This window comes from Aulonocara sp. 'chitande type north' Nkhata Bay, linkage group LG18, assembly GCF_057382095.1.
Source record: "Aulonocara sp. 'chitande type north' Nkhata Bay isolate Kocher_YH1m ecotype deep benthic linkage group LG18, A_spYH_male_GT1.1, whole genome shotgun sequence".
Lineage (NCBI taxonomy): Eukaryota > Metazoa > Chordata > Actinopteri > Cichliformes > Cichlidae > Aulonocara > Aulonocara sp. 'chitande type north' Nkhata Bay.
Window position 1 is genome coordinate 20,224,712 of NC_141361.1, and position 12,769 is coordinate 20,237,480.

A 12,769-nucleotide genomic window follows, 5' to 3' on the forward strand; every position below is an offset into this window, starting at 1 on the left:
GAGCTCACTAAATATGGGTGCTGATTATTTGCTTCTTTCTCACTGCTTGTTAAAACAATTCGGTGACTTTTGATTGAATGTTTCATACACGAGTCATGTTTTCCACCCAAAAAAATATGAAAGGTTATGTGAGAATAAATCATAATATGAAATGTATAGAAATGGATAGTTGAACCCTAATCATGTATGTAGAAGATCTGAATGTACAACACGGTGAACCTTGAAGCAGATGGTCTACAGCAGCAGACCAAACCAGGTGCCACTTCTGTCAGCTGTGAACAGAAAACTGAGACTACAATATTCACAGGTTCACCAAAATTGAACAAAAGATTGGAATAACATTGCCTCATCGTATGAGTCTCGAATTCTGCTGCAACATTTAGATGATAAAGTCACAATTTGGGGTAAACCACAATAAAGCATGCATCCCTCTTGCCTTGTATGCCTGCCATGTAACAGTTCAGGCTGCTGGTGGTGGTGGTGAAATGGTTTGGGGGACATCGTTTGCACACACTGGGTCCCTTATGGACAGTTGAACCTTGTTTAAACATCACAGCCTACCTGAGTATTGCTGTTGGCTTAGTTGCAGCATACCCATCTTCTATGACTGCTTCCAGGAAGATAACACCTGTCACAAAGCTCAATTCACCTCAAACTGGTTTCTTGAACATGACAATGCTCTCAGTGTACTCAAATGGCTTCCACAGGCACCAGATCTCAATTCAATAGAGCCTCTTTGAGACATCATGGATGTTTAGCCCACGAATCTGCACCAACTATGTGATACTATCAAGTCTGTATGGACCAGAATCTCAGAGGAATGTTTCCAGCAGCTTGCTAAATCTGTGCCATTGAGAATTAAAACAGTTCTGAGGAAAAAAAAACAAACGGGTCCAGCCAAATACTGCCTAATCAAATGCACTTAATAAAGTGGTCATTGAGTGTATATAACCCAAGCCAAGCTCACTGACCTCAGTGCTGTGTGTATGCACCCATTTGCCTCCAAGTTTCCATGGATTTCAGTGCACTTCTCTGATGACATACTGCTTTATTGTGATTATTGATGGAAAATATGCACTGTGCAATAAAACCACTGGCCTGAAACTCCTGATTTAACATTGGACCTGTGACAAGTTACAGCTGCAAAATTAGCTTGTAATGCTGCTCTTGCATTAGCTACTCTTGGTCTTAACTGATAAAATAAATGTAGTTACATAGTTAAATACCAATACCAGCCTTTCCGTAATGCTTTGCCTACTCTTTAATCTTTTAGTTCTGTCTTATTTTCCCTGAATACTAACCTCACGACTCAGCACTTGCGTGGGAGACATGGCAATGGGCCACTGATATCTCTGCTCATACAGATTGACCCTAACAACTGTTTGTCAGACTCGTCATACGCACATACGTATCTGCATACACACAAGTGTGTGCATTTTGGCTCTAAAGAACCGCAGGTGCTGTACTTTAATGTGTTTATACACACAGGGAAACTAGACAATAGTATGCTAATTTCAAGTCTCCGCACCTTATTTTTCCCTGCAAATCACAGACAGATGTGCTTATACAAGAAGAAAGTGTGTTATAGTAAATTAATACCCACATGCACACATGCACAGTGGTGAAACACAAAGAAAAACAGACAATGTAAATGTCTGCATGTGCCCAAAGTCATTTTCTCTCACTGCTTTGGATCTGCAGTTGAATTTACATTCACACGTTACGCCACATGGTTTCAATACAATGAGGTATGCATGCCGAGAAATGCCTCGATTTAACAGGAATTCCTTCAGGACTATATCACTTCAGTGAGGAATGTTGTTTTTGTCATGCTATTCATGAGTTTTAGCATGACTGCCAGAAGGATGGAGCTCAGCCAGGCAAATTTTTCTCCCCTCGGTATTCGGTTGCCATGGCTCAGAGCTCCTACAGACCCAAAACAGAGGATGAGAAACATGTTCTTTTCAGTGTGTGTGTGTGTGTGTGGTTGGATCTGTGAATGTACAGCTCTGTTTATTTATCAGCCTGCTTTCCAAATAGTTCATGAAACATCTTGCATACTTGAGGCCTCTGTGCCTTTGTAGGCAAGTCAATATCTGACATGGAGAAGAGAAAAAGTTTGCGAGAAACATTTTATGCCTGGGAATGTCAAATTCTGGCACTGCTGCAGGTTTTCCATCTTAATTTTTACAGTGTAAGTAATGTTTTTACTTGAGGTTTACTAACACACCATCCTCCTGGGGGTGGGTGCAAGCCACATAAAAGACCACATGGAAGAAACTGATAAAACATTCAAAGAGCTTTTCAGTCCAGGGGGGGGGAAAAAACACCTTCTCGCCACTAGGTGGATCCCACCTGTTTTTGAGGCTTTGTACGGGAACATAATTCTCACCGCAGCATGATAGCAGGAAGTAGGCTATTTTCTCCCACAAAACAATGTTTGAGCTTGTAGCGAAGTGGGGACTGCCGAGATTTGATCTTAGGCTAAGGCACCATTTCCCCATACAAGTGATAACATTACAGCAAAAATAGATTTCAGATGGAGATACTCTATTGTTGATTCTATTTATGTCACAGCTGTAACTGTTGGTGACTTGTAAAATCAGCATTACGAAAGGTGCATGGTGAGTTTGTGAAACATTTTCTGCTGTTTCAGACACTGAAAATACCTCAGGCCACCGAACTCAAGAAATATTCATGCCCAAAATTTAAATAACAGGATTACATGTAAATTTTCCATGTAATTTAAGAAATCTGCTAAGAAGTCATATTTTTGTGTAAAATCACACAGATGTTTGGTGTGTCTGTTATCTACTGAGTAGTGTTGTGTTATAATGGTCTGATTGTGTCTCATCTCCTGTGTTGCATCATATCTCTTCTCAAGTTTTACATACCGTTTTTCTTGCTTCACGGCATTCCTATATGACGTCTAATGAGGAGGAGAGGTCACAGACGTTATCTGGAGTATTAGTAATGTGTTGTTTAAGGCTTAGGTCATGGCCTTATTATGTCTGCTTCTCAAAAACCTCAAACACTGGACCATTGTTTCGCTATTGGTAGCAAGCTAAACAAATATTAAAGATGTTTCTTTATTCTAAGCCGCTGTAATTGTGTCACTGTTTCATCACACTTGTATGGGAATGTTTTAGCGTTTATTTGGCGAGACTGGATGTTTCTCAGATGAGAGTTTTACGTTTTTGAAAGTGGTTGAGCAATGATTACAAAAACAAATAGGCGCAAGAATCGTGTCTACACCCACTTTTCTGTGTCAGTCAGTGTGAAGTCAAAAGGTTAAATTGTCTAAACACACGCATCCTGTTACAACTACGTTCATCACAGGCCAGGAATTCTTTGGAAAAATATGATAAGTGAAATTCCCACGCTTTGGGCATCCTCTCTCTTTGGACAAGTTAAAGTTGTGGGCAGCTTTCCAGCGTGTGTCCCTGCTGGGCCATGGCAGTCCAGGTCTAAAGAGCTGAAGCCTCTGCGACTTCCAGTCATGACCCTTCGCTCTTTGTTCGCACTATTGTTATGGGCAGGAAATTGCAAGGGGCCCTGCTCAGGTTTGGCATGAAACTTCGGGGCAGAATGTGCTACTTCTTTAAAACCCTGAGTAACAGCAGCACCACTGCGAATAAAAGAAACCATTTTAACACACTGAGTAATGAGCAACCTTTTAAATGACTAAACTAAGATTGTATAACGATGACCCACGTGAATGTGGGTCATAGTTGTTTATATAGACCTAAACACCCATAGTTTATCTTCTGATAGGTGTTAACTTCCCCACAGGCATTTTTATTTACAATCTCAAACGCTCATTGTCTTTCATTTGTATGGACTGCTAGGACTGTAAGCTCTGCCCTCTGATTACTGATTTTCTGCCTCACTGACCACTTCATTAGGTAAAACTTGCTAGTACCAAGTTGAGCCCCCTGTCTCTTTCAGAACTGTCTTCAGTCTACATGCACAGATTCAACAAAGAAACATTCCTCAGAGATTTTGGTCCATATTTACATTATAACATCACACAGTTTTTCCAGCTGCACATCAATGATAAGAATCTCCTGTTACACCACATCCCAAAGGTGCTGTATTGGATTGAGATCTGGTGACTGTGGAGGCCATTTGAGTACAATGAAATCATTGTCATGTTCAAAAAACCAGTTTGAGCCTTGAGACATGGTGAACTTTCCTGCTGGAAGCAGCTGTCAGAAGGTAGCCACACTGTGGTCATAAAGGGAGGAGAACAATACTCAGGTAGTGGTAATGGGGCACAATATGTGTGCCACACATTACCCCACCAGCAGGCTAAATTGTTGATGCAAAGCAGGACGTATTCAAGCTTGGCCAAAACCCTACCACCTGAATTTGAATGTAAGAACAAAAGTTTTAACACTCATCATATCAGGCAATGTTTTTTGACCTTTCATTGTCAGTTTTAAGAACATAAACTGTTGCCTCAAACTCTTATTTTTTAGCCATTCTGTACTTAAGTAAGAGTAAAGATACTAGTGTTGAAAAGTACTCAAGTAAAAGTGAAAAAGTACAGTCTCTGAAATGTACTCAAAGAAAGTTAAAAGCAGCTTTTTGGAGGACATGTCTACTAGCTATTGTTGTGCAAAGCTAACTGAGCCTTGTGATATATTAATGTATTAATGTAATAATAAAATAGTATCAGTAGATGGGAATAATAAAAAATAATTACTCAGGTTGAATCATTTAGTAGAACAGCAGAGCAGAGAAAAAGTAGGACAATTTAAAAAAAACGAAGCTCTATTTTCTTTGCCACTAAACAGGAAAATGTGTACAGTCAGGGGTTACAGTGGGATTCGGTGGGTGGGGGAACTCTAAAACCAGTTTTAATGGCTCAGCCTGAGGAAAAGAACTAACAATGATTTCTATTGAGAGCTCTTAATGTATCAGTTGTGATCAGCTGCTCTTCTTTACAGATTTATACATCTGAATTTAACAAGGTGTAAGCAGATGTTTCATGAGTTCGCCTGTTTATGCTGTCTTATACTAGACAGCCATTGCGTAACAGTCACACACACTGATGTTTACTTTAAATCCATTACAACACAGCAAAGTATGTGAGTATTTTTCATGCAACCTTTAAATAAAACAGTTAATCTACCTCAGTTTGCCAAAATGTCACATAAACCGACCCAATATTTGATTTAAAAGCATGAGAACTTCCATTTCCAGTGTATCAGACACCACTGAGTAGTCCTTACCTTTAACCCTTGTGTGGTGTTCATATTTTTGTTACTCAGCCAGTGTTCATGGGTCTGGTGGACCCGCTAGAGTTTTGGCTTTCCAAATTAACACTATCAAACAATTTTATGTTAAATTACTCAACAGATGTTTACTTCATCCCAATTACAAGCCATATGAACAGTAAACATGGTTAATTTTTTCCCTTTACCTTTGTTAGATCACATGTATGAATTAATATCTGTCTCATTTTTTTTATTTTTTATAAAATGTTATAAAAAAATAAATCAGTTATAATCAAGTGGAGTGAGTGGAAAGACAACACATTTACACGTGAAGCAATATGTTTCACAACTAAATGGGATCAGCTGTTCATCAATGGTGACATTAGGCCCAGGGTAAAAAACAGGGGGAGGTGGCGCACACACTTATCCCACACTGTCCTGATGGCAGCTAGCTTGTCTCTCTGCTGTCGAGCTGGTCTGTCGTCTCGGTTATCAAAACGGATAATCCTGGAAATTTTGTGGAAGTTTTCCAGAGACATTGATGCATGGAAAGGTTCTTGCCGGTTTCTGCATCCCACAGGATTCTGTGGATTCCCCTTTGGACCTCAAAACTCCTGCAAGGATAAGAACCCCAAAGTAGGCCTGCAGATCAATTTGGTCCATCTCCTTCCACCTCTCTCCAAAAACACACGTCCTTCTAGATTACTGCAATCCAGAATAATTTTCTGGATGGAATCTGGGATGAAAAGCTCAAATGAAGACTTGATGTCCTGCACATGAGTAACTGCCAGCCGTGTTGGCCCTGGCTTATCACAGTAGCAGCTCTGCAGGGTGGCTCATTTCTTGGGCAAGAAGACCATTCAATTTCACCAGTTATTGACATCCATATTTCTTCACTTGCTGTCTGGTGGGCTTGTTCTGGTCCTGGAGCTGACTGCTGATGGTGTACTCGTCTTTGTTTGGTTACTAAATGGTGCTCAACCTCATCCTCTTCTTCAAAGTCACTGTCAGACTCTGAATTTTCAGAAATGTGAAATATTCTGAACCCTCTTTGTCAACATCATCCCCCGAAGCCCCTCTCTCTTCCAAAATCAATTGGATGGCCCTCGCAGCAGATAATCTTTTGCCATCTTGATCAGTTGTGATAAAGAACCACACTGGCAAAGTCTTATTTATAGTATTCCATCCATCTTCATCCGCTTTGTCCGGGGGCAGCAGCCTAAGCAAAGAGGCCCAGACCTCCCTCTCCCCAGCCACCTCCTCCAGCTTATCCGGGGGAATACCAAGGCGTTCCCAGGCCAGCCGAGAGATATAATCTCTCCAGCGTGTCCTGGGTCTGCCCCGGGGCCTCCTCCCGGTGGGACATGCCTGGAACACCTCACCCAGGAGGCGCCCAGGGGGCATCCTTGTCAGATGCCCGAACCACCTCAGCTGGCTCCTTTCGATGTGGAGCAGCAGCTGCTCTACTCTGAGCCCCTCCCGGATGGCCGAACTTCTCACCCTATCTCTAAGGGAGAGGCCAGCCACCCTTCGGAGGAAGCTCATTTCTGCCGCTTGTATCCGCGATCTCGTTCTTTCGGTCACTACCCACAGCTCGTGGCCATAGGTGAGGGTAGGGACGTAGATCGACCGGTAAATTGAGAGCTTCGCTTTTACACTCAGCTCCCTCTTCACCACGACGGACCGGTGCAGCGTCCGCATTACTGCAGCTGCAGCCCCAATCCGTCTGTCGATCTCCGGCTCCCTTCTCCCATCACTCGCGAACAAGACCCCGAGATACTTGAACTCCTCCACTTGGGGCAGGAACTCATCCCCGATTTATAGTATTATGCCCCTAATTTGCAGGTGGGACAGGGTATGAGAAAATAAAATTTGGATCCCTCAAGAAAGAGGGTAAAATGTGCAGGAATGTAAGAGCAGACGGTGTTGATAGTTGAATTTTCAACAATGTTGCAATCAAAGGAGCTTGCAAAGAAAAGCGTCTGGACTTCTTTAAGTTACTTGAAGACGTTTCACCTCTCATCCGAGAAGCTTCTTCAGTTCTAAGGTCAAATGGTGGAGAGTCCCAGATATAAACCTAGTGGGAGTAACCCCCCACAGAGGGACAAAAGGACCCCCTGATGATCCTCTAATCGCCTGAGCCAAGGTGGGAAACTGGGCGTGGGTCCCAATCAGCCAGAGTTTCGGGTGTGTTCATTTTGAAAACTGGCCCCACCTTATCATGCGAATTCCTGAGGTCAGATGGCCCAGGATGTGAGTGGGCGTTAAGGCGTCTGGGAAGGGATCTCAAAACTGGATTATAGATGGCAGAGAGTTGGTGTCGTAAACCCCCGCCTCTGTTCAAAGATGGTCGCTCACAGTGGACATAGATGGCTTCTTTCACTCCTCTTTCAAACCATCTGTCCTCTCTGTCCAAAATGTGAACATTGGCATCCTCGAAAGAGTGTCCTTTATCCTTAAGATGCAGATGGACTGCTGAGTCTTGTCCTGTGGAGGTGGCTCTTCTGTGTTGTGCCATGCGCTTGTGAAGTGGCTGTCAGCCACTTCACAAGCGCATGGCACAACAAACAGCACAACAAACAGATGGTTTGAAAAAGGAGTGAACACAATGAACACACCTGAAACTCTGGCTGATTGGGACCCACGCCCAGTTTCCCACCTTGGCTCAGGCGATTAGAGGATCATCAGGGGGTCCTTTTGTCCCTCTGTGGGGGGTCACTCCCACTAGGTTTATATCTGGGACTCTCCACCATTTGACCTTAGAACTGAAGAAGCTTCTCGGATGAGAGGTGAAACGTCTTCAAGCAACTTAAAGAAGTCCAGACGCTTTTCTTTGCAAGCTCCTTTGACTACGATGACCTGGATGACTGAGAACCTTCACAGACAACAATGTTGCAACTTTGTGCGGGAGCAGGACGGGAAGAAAACACTATCAGCAGCACCAGAGAGGAGGAAGACATAGTGTGGGAACACAGGACCTGCACTTTCAACACTTTTATTAGGCCTGGGTCCAGTGGACCCGAACACCTTGTATGTAATGTAAATGCGTGGGGGGAGGTACAGTATGAGGTCATTGAAAATTAGTTCGGATTTATGTTCTTCACAGAAAATAAGCCAAAGCCAATGAATTTCAGGTTGAAAAAATAATTAATTGTTTAATTTTTCTTTTGAGAAAAACTGAAAACGGGTTTCACAGACCCGAACACCATACAAGGGTTAAATCTAACCTCATTTCCTCCTGTCCTGTCTTTCTTATCTTTCTCCATCTCTGAGTGAAGTTAGCGTCTTTCTTTTCTCTCCCTCTTCCTCCCTTCTCTCTTCTCTTCAGCGAGATGCTGAAGTAAAATAAGAAAAAGAAAAAAGACAACACGAACCACTTTAACCCCTGACTTTAGCAAAGGCTTGTGCCTCATTGATCTCTTTTTTTTAAATATGACATCCTCTGGTGATTAAAACACGAACAGGACTGCCTTTCATGTGTTACTGTTCAGACTTAAATCAGTTTAATGTTTGAAGGCCTGTGGGTTAAACCAAAAGTAACAAGCCTGTTTTGAAAATGTAGAAAGTACAGATATTTGTTTAGAGAGTAAAAGTAAAAAATAGTCAGGAAAAAAATATTCAAGTAAATTACAGTACAATATTCTACTTAAGTGCCACAACAAAGTATTTGTACTTCTTTACTTCCCACCTCTGGCTTTCAGAGAGCCTCTTCTGCATACCTCGACTGTAAAAAGTGGTTGTTTGAGTTACGATTGCCTTCCAATTAGCTCAAAACAGTTTGGCTATTGTCTCCTTATCTCTGGCATCAACGAGGTATTTTTACTCAGGGAACTGCTGCTCACTGGATATTTTCTACTTTTCAGATATTGTTTTGAACCGCCGAGATGAATGTGTGGGAAAATCCCAGTAGATCAGCAGTTTGTCAAATACTCAAATCTGGCACCAATAGCCATGCCACATTCAGTATCACTCAAACCACCTTTCTTCCTCATACTCATTCTCAGTTTAAACTTCAGCAGGTTGTTGTAACGATGTCTACATGCCTAAATGCATTGAGGTTCTTCCATGTGAATGATTGATTACATATCTGCACTAACAATCTGTTGAACAGGTGTACCTAATAAAGTGGCCAGTGATCGCAGTGTTCACACATATATTAAACAAGTTAAATATTGTCCTTTCTTTGGTTAAATCTAAAGCCGAGGGTCTAGTTTTCACCACATATGAGCTAGTTAAAGAGAGAAAAGACTTCCCTTTTCTTCACTGAAATGTAATCCTTCACTCTCTACTGTGTTTTGCACACAGGGAAAAATGTCTGATTTATGACTGCATAAAGCAGAAGGTTCTAATAAAAAGTTATACATGTATTTAAATGCACAACAGCTGGGTAGCTATAAGACTAGCACTCAAGAGATATGACAGTAATGGAGGGAGAAGTCAATTACATTTGCAACTGTGGTTGAGTTTTTCTCTTCATGATTTTGATCCTGTAAGCGGTAAGGCTGTTATGTGGAGCTTGTTTGTGGACTACATGGGCTTTTGTAAGTGTGGATAATCATTTTTAGATGGCTGACCTTTTTTTAAAAAGTGGTGCTGCACTTCATTTCCACAGGCGAATCAGATCGATAACAGAGTAACAGAAATGATATTTTTCTGTTATAGAAACTCTTCTTTCAAAATGCGGCTCTTACATTAACCACAACGAAACCAATGACTGTTCGTTGGTGGCTTCAGGGGCTTTGTGTTCATTTAAAACTTGTTCTTCCTCTACTCCACACTGGTTTTGCAGGAAGTTCTTTTTTCCCACAATTTCCAAGTGCTTGTTCATAGGGAACTGTTAATGACAATCTGTCCAGCATGTACTCCACCTGTCACAGGCCCCCTGGGACCCTGAATTGGATGAGCGATGGATGAATGGATGGATTAAAAAATGTCTGCATGAACCAGCTAAAACACTAAATTGCAATTTACATGTTTCATTACCAATAATAACCCAATAATATTATTTAAGTATTAATAATACTCACACTAAATCAATACTTGATCAACTCTAACACTGTGGATCTACAAAATAACACGACTGTCTAAATTCATTTAAGATACCAGTGGCACAACTTGCAACCTGACAGGTTTCAGTCCTCTGTGTGATATCATAAGTAGTTTATTATGTGAAAACCTTCACGAGTACTTACTATACATCTGTTTGATTAGAGTAAATATAAATGTTTTCTGTTACTTCAACTTCTCTGATCTTGGTCTCAGTCCAACATTCCCGTGTTGCATAAGAGCAGTCTAAAGTCAAAAAGTCTTATTTGTTTTCTGATATTCTCTGAGGTAAATCACAGCACGATATCACACACACACACACACACACACACACACACACGCACGCACGCACGCACGCACACAAGCAGCTGTATCACATGCCTCTCCAATTTTGCCAAAATAAATTTGCCTCTTTCTCCCTCCTGACATGAAGTTTCCACTCTTAGTTAAATGTCACGGCCACTTTTCCTTCCTGCTTTGAGTGATGCTCAAGCTGTAACCTAATAGTGGTTTTAAGTCAGAAACAATGATTTCTTTGCCCTTTTTTCTTCACTGAAACAATGCCATTTCTTTTTTCCTGTGCACAAAGCAGATAACATGCTGAGCAACCACGACACACAAGAATTAAAACTGACATGCTTCTGGGCGTCCAGCTATTTTTACTTATTGTCTCACTAATTTGAAGCGGTTTGCAGCAATTTATTAAAATTCATGAAGTCAGTATGTGTGGTTGAATCTCATCTCTGTCTCGCTTGTTCTGTTTAGAGTAGTATGGTCAGCTCTGAAAACATCTGAACCCTTGGTTAGGATGAAGAAAACTTCTCAAACTGTTGCTTTTCCTCTGCGTGTCCCCTGAGGAGGCCAGATAATGATATGCTGGTGGGGCAGATTGCAGGGTTTCCATCGGTCTGGAACTGTAAACACAGCGGAGAAGGCTCGTTAGGACATTCCAGAAATGTCCTCAACTGGGGATTCTTGGAAGAGCGCTTCGGCTGTTTGCATTCTTGCTTTGGGACAGCAGTGCTAACAGAGTCTCCTGTGATCACTAACTCCTCCTGAGTGAGAATTATATGGGGGAGAAAGAAGGGGAACAGATGCTGGGCATTCCTCTGCACACTGTGAGCTGGCCATTGGTGACACGTGCTGCACCCAGTGAAAAATGTTTGCTGTTAATGTTTGCTCTTATTTTTTTGCTCGTGTGAGTGTTGTGGATGAAAATAATATCTATTGAACTTGTTTAAAAATATTCATGGCCTGACTTCTTTTAATTAAAAGCACTGATGACATGAGCACTCACTTTGGGTGAAAAGGGGGTGATGTTTTGTCTCATTTATACTAAAAGATGTCCCTCAGCTCCTCCAGCTAGTGCAACTTGCTAATAAGCTGATCCTTTTACCTATACACAACAAGAATTGAGTCACCTGTTGCTTAGTAAGATACCACTGGGAAGTCTCAAGCTGAGCATTTTTGCCATCCCATGGGTTTCAATCTGGGTGCTACAAGCGAGGAGGCCATTGTAATAGCTGGGTCTAGAACAGGGGTCTCCAACTCCAGGCCTCGAGGGCCGGTGTCCTGCAGGTTTTAGATCTCACCCTGGGTCTACACAACTGAATCAAATGATTAGTTCATTACCAGGCTTCTGGAGAACTGCAAGACACGTTGAGGAGGTAATTGAGCCATTTGAATCAGCTGTGTTGGATCAAGGACACATCTAAAAACTGCAGGACACCAGCCCTCAAGGCCTGGAGTTGGAGACCCCTGGTCTAGAAGTACACTAGTGTCTGATTGGATCTAAGTGTTGTACATTTCACAATCACTGGACCAGTCCATAGATACACAACATTACTTTTCACTAACTACACTTTGGACCTACCTTCAGCAGAAAGTTTAACAGGAGTGATTATTTATGTGTTTAGTGCACAGAGACACCTTTGTCCCTGCTTAAGAAACTGAGGGCTATCTACCAATCAGAAGGATGGTTGTTCAATCCCTAACTCCTCCAGTTTGCATGTTGCTGTACCTTTGAGCAAGATACCGATCCCTGAAGTGCCCCCAGAGTGTTCGTCTGAGTATATGAATGTTAGTTTAGATGCTTAAGCACAGAATAAAAACACTCAACTTGTCAATCACAAGGCAAGCCAGTGATAAAGCATGCACAGTTTATCATCCATTCTGAGTAGTGGCAGGCATATCTTCTTCTTTAGGGGTCGCCACAGCAGATCATCTATCTCCATCTTACCGTATCCATGGCATCTTCCTGCATGCCCTGATTCACTACATAGTCAACATCTTTCATCTATCAACTATCCCCCCTCTGTACATTCACCTTGGCTCTCTAAGTTTGTTTCCTTTACCAGTCATGAACCCTACATTCACATAGTCACCACACTCACCTCCACAGTCCTGCCTTTCCTTCTCTCTCTCTTCTTCCTTTGTCCTACACCAGCAGAAGGAGTTTTCATTAGCACCCTGTTAGCCAACAGCACCACAGCTGGTCATTG